This window comes from Moschus berezovskii, chromosome 1 (assembly GCF_049115385.1).
Source record: "Moschus berezovskii isolate FMDL1 chromosome 1, NW_MosBer_1.0, whole genome shotgun sequence".
NCBI classification, from domain to species: domain Eukaryota; kingdom Metazoa; phylum Chordata; class Mammalia; order Artiodactyla; family Moschidae; genus Moschus; species Moschus berezovskii.
In genome coordinates this window covers 98,825,419-98,834,397 of record NC_142460.1, presented here as the reverse complement: position 1 = coordinate 98,834,397, position 8,979 = coordinate 98,825,419, and the positions used below count along the sequence as shown (strand labels likewise).

At 41.4% G+C, this 8,979-nt stretch overlaps 1 pseudogene; it reads left to right on the top strand.

The window, feature by feature from the left end:
- Positions 1-3,094: 3,094 nt before the first annotated feature.
- Positions 3,095-3,862, top strand: LOC129551619 (zinc finger protein 22-like; annotated as a pseudogene).
- The last annotated feature ends 5,117 nt before the right edge of the window (positions 3,863-8,979 follow it).

The following is an 8,979-nucleotide window of genomic DNA, read 5'->3' as shown; positions in this document are numbered from 1 at the left end:
ATTACATGTCAAACAGATAGAGGAAAGTGAGCTAAAAATATCACATCAGGCTTTGTAAAGTTAATATTCATCCCTTGATTGATTATTCAGTTCAGTTCAGTTCAGTCGCTCAGTCGTGTCCAACTCTTTGCAACCCCATGAACCTCAGCACGCCAGGCCTCCCTGTCCATCACCAACTCCTGGAGTTTATCCAAACTCATTCCATTGAGTCAGTGATGCCATTCAACTATCTCATCCTCTGTTATCCCCCTCTCCTCCCACCCTCAATCTTTCCCAGCATCAGGGTCTTTTCAAATGAGTCAGCTCTTCGCATCAGGTGGCCGAAGTATTGGAGTTTCAGCTTTATTAGGATTATAATAAATGGCCAGAAAAATAAAAAGCATTCCATCCAGAAGAAATAGCATAAACATATGTTCAGAGACAGAAGTGACCAGAGGTTAAGAAAAAATTGCATGTCTAGAATGACTCTATTGAGAAGGATTGAGTGAGCAAAGAGGAGTGATATATAATTTTCTTATGAGATATGTATTAGGGTTCTCCAGAGAAACACACACACACACATACTGGATTTTGGAGGTGGGCAAGTCAATTCCAAGATCTTTTTGATGAGTAGGCAAGCTGGAGATCCTAGAGAATCCTAGGTCTAATGTCCAAAGCTCTGAAAACCAGGAAAGCCACTGGTATATTTTTCATTTTAATGTTGGAAGTCTCTAGACCCAAGTTTAGCTTCAGTTCAAGGCTAACAGATGAGGAAAGCCAACATTCCAATTCTAAGGCAGTCTGGCAGGAAGAATTCTCTCTTTTGGGGGGATGGCCAGCCTTTTTTATTCTACTCAAGCCTGCAATGGATTGAACAAGGCCCATTCATGTTAGGCCATCTCTAACATAAATCTGTTTGATTTAATGCACTGATTTGAATGTTAATCTCACCCCCAAACACCCTCACATTTGGATACTTTGACCAAATATCTGGTCACTCTATGGTCCAATCATTTTGATACAGAAAGTTGACTATCAAAAGATGTATAGAGGAAATATTAGAAAGATAATTTCATCCAGCATTATTGATAAGAGGTTTTATGAAAAATATATCTTGAAGGATATGTAAATTTGGGATAAATAGATTTTGGATTTTAGTAGGGGTCATTCCTGATGACAAAGCAGCATGAGCAAAGGTATAATTCAGGAAAGGAGAGGAAGATATTTGTGGTTCTGGCAATAGTCACCTACATGGAACATCACTTAGGATACAGAGAGGGAGTGGCAGAGTGACCCAACCTTACCTCCTCACCCCTGAACAATCAAGAGTTTCTGTTTTCTTCTCACTCTCTCCTGCTTTTCCTGATCAAATTTGACCATGAAAATACTGTTGGAAAAATTATGAAGATTAAAAAAGTAGGACTGTAGATTTGTTTCTAAATTAGTAGAATTTTAGCTCACCTGCCAAGGAATCAGAGAGATAGCCAAGGCCTGGAGGTACCTTCCTTCTGTGGACAGAGGGAAGTAAGTCTGAAGATTAACTGATACAAGGTAGGGTCCCTGGGGCCAGAGCTGAGTAGAATACAATGGATGCTATTCAGATTGGCGAGGAGGGTGGCCATGAGCTGTGCCCTAGGGAGCACCAAAAGCTAGGGAATACAGTCAACTTCTAAGTTTGAAAGGTCCATGGTGGGATTTCAATGAGAGATAAACTCCAAAGCCTTTGAATCCAGGAAGACAGGGCAGCGATACAGCATGATGTGGGGAAAAGTGCTAGGGACAGAGTGAAGAGGGAGGACTCAAAACAGTTTTCTGAAATATAATTAACTGACTAGAACTTGTTTTTATTAGTTTCCTCACACCTGGTAGCAGATCACTCTGGTTTAAAGGCTAAAAATTAGGGCAGATAAGAATTAATTTTATAGATAGTAGTAAAAAGAGATGCTACCTGACCTGCCTACTACTTGACTACTCTTGCCCCCTTGTCTAAAACCTTCAGTGGCTCTCAACAAATTGCATGTTGATCCATGATCCTTAACCTAGGATTGAGGATCTTCTGTGATCCTGCCACTCCAGCTCTCTTTTCCTCTACTGTCCTAAACATACACGTAACTCTGGGCATAGCAGAGCACTCAGTGCTTCTTCATTTTATATTTTGTCTTTCTGCCTCTAGACTCTTGATAATGTTATTCTTATCACTGATATCATTTCTCACTAGTATATTGAATGAAACCCCACATTTGCCATCTACTGTCTTTGATAAGGGCTTTGTGAAATTTTCATTCCAAATGAGCTAAGAATACATCAATTAAGACAACTGGCTTGTGAAGCTGAGCACAAGGACAATGATAAGGATACAACTCAACAATATATAAGGGCATCTCCTACAGTTTCCTGACAATGTCAGTGTTTCCCTACTCAATGTGAACTAAGTATACAGTGAACATTCACTGTAAATATACTCATCATTAATATAGCCTTTGTAATTTAAAAAAAGAGGTGAAACTGACTCATAAGTGAATGCTTAAATATGTGGAAAGAAAATAAGGAAGTACAGGACGAGAAAAAAATTGTAATAGTTGAATGTGCTTGAGTCAATTAAAAGATGTTTAAATTGTAAGATAACTGATTTTGATATATTTATTTAAAACCACTTTAATAATGAAAATAAGGATATATGTGGAAGGATACAAGCCATTCAAGAGAAAAGTTTCATGTTAACTCATAGGGAGTAAAACACTACCATTTGACACTGGGTTTATTATGTTGTGGTTCATCCAAAGCACCGTTGATAACTTAATCGTAAGGTACCAAATGAAAATTTTGGTTTTCAAGGGAAATTAAGTTACAGAATGAATCATTACGTATGCATTGCTGCTGAATTTGAGGTGTGGTTATTGATGAATGATTCAGAGTCATCTCTGAGGTTTGGCTTAAGAAGGTCTCATATTCTATGTAAGGTAAGAGATAAATTAGGAATACAAATTTTCTAGGACCCCATGCTCTCCAAGCATTCTCCAAATCAGAGTTCAATTATCCCACCGTGAACTGACACAGGAACCTTTGCCAGTGGTAATCCTTTCTGTTTGAACATCTCCAGTATTCGCGAAGGGCGGCGGCGAAAATTCTGAGCTGCGTAGCTCTAGGAAGTGGAACACTCGTTCTAAAGAACATAGAGTTTCTTAGGAATACATTTGGCTCTTCACCATGCGGTTAGGAAAACCTAAAGGAGGTATATCTCGGAGCTCAAGCCAAGGAAAAGTCTATGAGAACCAGTGCAAAACAGGCCGTCAGCGGCAGAGATGGGGTGTGACTGTCCGATTTGACTCAAGCTTGAGTAGACTGAGAAGTTTGGACGAGAAGCCTTATAAATGTGTTGAATGTGAAAAGAGCTTCAGTCAGAGCTCAACTCTTTTTCAGCACCAGAAGATCCATACTAGAAAGAAAGCCCATAAGTGTGTGGACTGCGGGAAAAGTTTCTTTCAGAGCTCTAATCTCATTCAGCACCGCCGCGTCCACACCGGGGAAAAGCCCTACAAGTGCGACGAGTGTGGGGAGAGGTTTAAGCAGAGCTCAAACCTCATTCAGCACCAGAGAATTCACACCGGGGAGAAACCCTACCAGTGCGATGAGTGTGGCCGATGCTTCAGCCAGAGCTCCCACCTCATCCAGCCCCAGAGAACCCACACTGGGGAGAAACCCTACCAGTGCATTGAATGCGGCAAGTGCCTCAAGCCAGAGCTTCCACCTCAGGCAGCACGTGAAGGTACACAAAGAAGAGAAGCCCCGCAAGAGCCGAGGCAAAAACATCAGGGCAAAAACGCACTTGGTGTCATCTTGGAAAGCTGGCAAAGGAAGGAAGTCAGTGGCTGGTCTCCACTAAGTGAAGGGCACTGCCTCAGCCCTTTTTAAAAAAATGTTTCTTTTTTTTTTTTTTGCATTGACCCTGAACTAGTGATTCGTTTCACATATGACAACCTAGGTGTTTCAATGCCATTCTCCCAAATCATCCCACCCTCACCCTCTCCCATAGAGTCCCAAAGACTGTTCTATACATCTGTGTCTCTTTTGCTGTCTTGTATACAGAGTTATCATTTGCATCTTTCTAAATTCCATATATATGTGTTAGTATACTGTATTGGTGTTTTTCTTTAAATACCATATCCTTTCCTAGCATGAGGACGTGGGGAGTTTAATGACATTGGGCTCTGAGAAATTATGAGTCCAGCCTTCCTTAGTTTTTATGTAACCTGCAGTACAAAAACCAGAAAATGTGTTTCTAGAGAACATAAGCTCCTTGATCTCATTCGAAATTGCTTCCTGCATCATTTTGACCCAAAAAAAAAAAAAATCATGTTTTGATGACGTGTAAAAGTGTAGAAATTCCAGTGACTGCTCAGTTTCAGGACTTTCCTTGGAAGGAATAATTAAAAGGGAGAAATTAATTCCATCAGTTTTGGAGTTCTGCCGTAGATGAGATTTTATGTTTTTGTAGTATATTAACCTGGAGAAGGAAATGGCAACCCACTCCAGTGTTCTTGCCTGGAGAATCCCAGGGACTGGGGAGCCTGGCGGGCTTCCATCTATGGGGTCGCACAGAGTCGGACACGACTGAAGCGACTTAGCAGCAGCAGCAGCAGTATTAACGAACCCATCAGACCAGACCACTTCCTTTTCAGTCAGTTCTGATTGTTGGCAATTCTTCCTGAATTGAGCACAGCTCTTCCTTTCTGTGCATCTACAATATTTTGTTCTGTTCTCTGAAGCCTCCTGGAAAGATTATTATTCATTTCCCATTTGACAACTCTTCTACTATTTAAAACCCGCTGTCATGTTTACTCTCTCCTTTATTAAGATTTTAAATATCCTCTTCTTCCTAACTTCCTTCAGTTACACTTAATATAAGATGGTTGTCAATCTCCTCACTTCACTAACTGGAACCTTCTCCTCTAGGTGGGCTTAGGTCCATCTTAAATGATGAGACCCATGAGCAGACTCATGAGCAAACACAGTGAATCCAGATGGGGTCTAGCTAAGATGAACACCGGAGTTTCAGTTTAACACAAAGAAAGCCTGTGTACTAGGTTTTTCAATTGGAACTGTTTTAGTCCCAGTTTCGACTGAAGTCACTAGACAGTAAATACCACATTCCACAATGAGATGAGGGACCCCCATGAAGGAGTTGCAAAAGAGTTGTCTTTGAACCAGTTTTGCAGGTCTTGGTGGGCTAGCTATCTCCATCCTGCTTACCCTTCTCAATCTCGCCACACACGTACAAAAAAAGACAGTTATCTCCAAGAAAAGAGATGGATATTAGGAGAGATTTTCAGAAAATTCTTCATATGTATTGAGTCCCACTTCCCTGTCTCCAAGGAGGAGAGTTCTCGCACCTTAGTTTAAGCCCAGAGAAAGGAATTTCAACTCATCTACACTGAGAATCTGGTATTTGTTCCCTGAACCTGGAGAGACATAGTAGACTGCTGTCCATCTTTGGGTCCTGGAGACTGTGGTAGGCACATTGCTATGAGGCCTGCACGAAGGAGGATTGGCTGTAAAAGGTTTGGCCATTGTGCACAGTACAGATGCTTATGTAACTGGAATGACAGTGTGTCTCTGTGCCTTGAAATGACTGCTCGAATTTATATTACCCAATAATGACAGCAATATCATGGGATTTACCCTAGATTTCATTCAAGAGGCAGGCGAAGAATTGGCCCAAAATGAATGTGTTTGAAAGGACTGTAGGAGAGAAAAATGAGATTGTTTCATGCTTACACCTTTTGTTTCCTCTGTGTTGAGTTGACTAAGTTGTTTTACCTATCTAGCTATCTATGTAGGTATCACGTCTGTGTGTATGTACATAGATATGCATAGGCACACACAGATACATACCTGTGCACACATGTATATACATATATATGACACATCTGAAGAAGAGCAAGATTGTAATGTACAAAAATAGTAGCTATAGTTTATTATTATGTTTCAGGCCCTGTCTGAAGACCTTTACAAATATTATTTATTTTTTCATAGTCATCTTAGACAGAATTTGTCATTTTCATTTTATTGAGCCAGCTATTAATTAAGTAGCAAATAGTGTGCCCATGAGCTCATGTATGTTAAGTGGCTTAGCCTGAACTTGGATCTGCTGACTCTGAGGACCAAGCTCTTTTACCATGCATTTGTTTTGCCCTTAGTTGTAGGCAGTATGGTGTTTGACAGCAGCAACTGATTTTATTATGTACATTTTTCCAGTGAGCACTGGGCAATTAAAAAGTATTGAAAAGATTATTCATAAGATGTGGTATAAATCAGCTTATTTTTCCTAAGAACATAGAAGGAACAGTGTGTGACACTAACAGAAACAAGAACACAAAAACAACTTGCTGTTTTCCCAGCTGAAAATGCAGAGCTGCTTCCACCTGCAGGCCCAAGGAACAATTGCAGTATTTCCATCTGAGCTGAGATGCGGAGTCAGGGTGCTAGGCTGAGGGCACCGCTCACCTCATCACCAGGTAGCTCTAAATCTTCAACCAGGAGTCATTCAAATGCTGGGCCAGTGGGAACATGGTGCTTCTGAATCAACCACAATGTCTTAGGGATCCTGAGGAATGAGCAGCTATGGAGCTGCAAGTGTAATGGAGCCACTGGTGGGGAAATGCTGGTTGATTCTGAAGGACCAAGTCCACTATTCCTGTCTCTTCTGTCAAACGTGAGAGCTGTGAGAAGTAAATAAAATGTATCATCTAGTTGCTGAGAGTTTGCTATAGGGCGGGCAGACTTTTAAGCTCTTGAGGGTAGATTGGTCAACAAAACAAAACTGTCTGTCTTCATGGAGCTCAGATGAGACCATGGGTTTGAAAATATTTTGTAAACACTACTGGGTCACTTGCAGAGTGATGACTGTCCTTCATGTTTATACTGGGAAACATGTTTACACTGGGAAACCCTGCATGTTTCTAGCCAATGTGCCTCTGTATTACACTTGGAAGCGGTACTATCACTCAGTTGGCTGAATAGAACTCTTCACTTCCTCTCCTGTACCAGGTTTCAGGCCACTCACTGCATCTTCTCAAGGATAGGAACCAGAGCTTCCGTACTCTATTTTCTCTGTCTCCAGGATCTAGCATAGTACTGCTCGGAGTAGGCTATATGTGTGCTGAATGGAATGGACCTAAACTAGGATTGAGTTGATAAAGCTAAGTATTAGAATCTAGAGCACGGGGAGAATGAAGAATAGTTTTAATTATACAGACTCATGAATGGTTTTTTTGCTTTTGTTTTTGTCTTATTGAAGTGGAATTAATTTACCATGTTGTGTTAGTTTCTAAGTAAAGAAACTTCCTGCATTGCAGGAGACCTGGGTTTGATCCCTGGGTTGGGAAGTGAGTAGTAACCCACTCCAGTATTCTTGCCCTCATCCCTGTCCTTGAGAAGCTGCAGTGAGTGGCCCAAAACCTGGAACACAAGAGGAAGTTAAGGGTTCCGTTCAACCAAGTCTGAGTACAACCTGGAGAATTCCATAGACAGAGCAGCCTGGCAGGCTACAGTCCACAGGGTTGCAAAGAGTCAGACATGACTGAGTGACTAACACTTTCACACTTCACACACACACACACACATACACGGGGCTTCCCAGGTAGTGCTAGTGATAAAGAACTTGCCTGCCAACGCAGGAGACATAAGAGATGCAGGTTTGATCCCTAGGTCGGGAAGATCCACTGAAGAAGGTCATGGCAATCTGCTCCAGTATTTTTGCCTGGAGAATCCCATGGGCAGAGGAGCCCGGTGGGCTACAGTCCATGGGGTCGCAAAGAGTTGGGCACGACTGAAAAAACTTAGCACATATTTTGTATATCCTTTTTTCAGGTTCTTTTCCATCATACCTATTGTAAGATACTGAATATAGTCCCCTGTGCCACATAGTAGGTCCTTGTTGTTTACTTATTTTATATACAGGAGTGTGTATATGTTAATCCCAAGCTCCTGTTTAAGCCCTTCCCCTCTGCTATGCCCTTTGGTAACCATGTTTGTTTTCTGTACTCATGAATGATTTATTCTGCACCTGCACCTCTGTCCTCATGGCTCCCAGCACATCTGTCTCCTCCTTTGAGGTGCACTCAGACCATACCTGTGGTATACTTCTTACTCATTGGTTAGTCTGCATGGCTCTCCTTTCTTGGATCTCCTGTCATATGATGGACTCACCCTCAGAAATAAACCTTTAAACATGCTTGTCCTATGTTACCCTCTAAAAGTACTATACTTTGATTCAGGAATAATTCTATGGTCATATTAGTAGTCGCCCAATCCTTAACCACATACAACATGCAGTACAACTTGGGGAATGAAATATATTAAGGTACAGCCTACATTTTTCTTGTGAAAGAATCTCTTATTTCCAGATATAGGTGTGTGTCTGTGCGTGTGTGTGTGTACATGTATATGTTTGCATACACAGTGCATGCATGGTGCTCGGTTTTTTGTTTTATTCACTTCATCTTCTCTATTCAGTTCTGATATTTGAATTTGGGACCTAATATAGTGGTGATTAAGGAAGAGTTGGTACCAAAGATGTGATTCTGGTATCCCCCTTTCCACAGCTTTGTCTGTGAGCTATAATATAGTGTGAAAGTGTTAGCCACTCAGTCCTGCAACCCCGAGGACTGTAGCTTTTCAGGCTCTTCTGTCCATGGACTCTGTAAAGTACCATGCTGGTTTTAATTCTGATTTTTCTTCTCTTCTTAATCCTTCCAAGCATGGTTGCCTGGCTCAGAATCAGAATTTTGTACAAAACATTTACAAAATGTGAACTCTTGGCTTTCATTCAAAATTTCCCGAATCCAAATCTCTGAGGCTGGAGCTCCTAGGTCTGCATTTATAACAAGTGGCTTTGGAGATTCCATTGCCCTGGGGTGCATTGTTAGCAGGAAAAGTACATTGTGAAAGGTCCCTGGGTGGCAAGCTAGCAGCCAAGTCCAGGACTTCTGCTGTAATGGG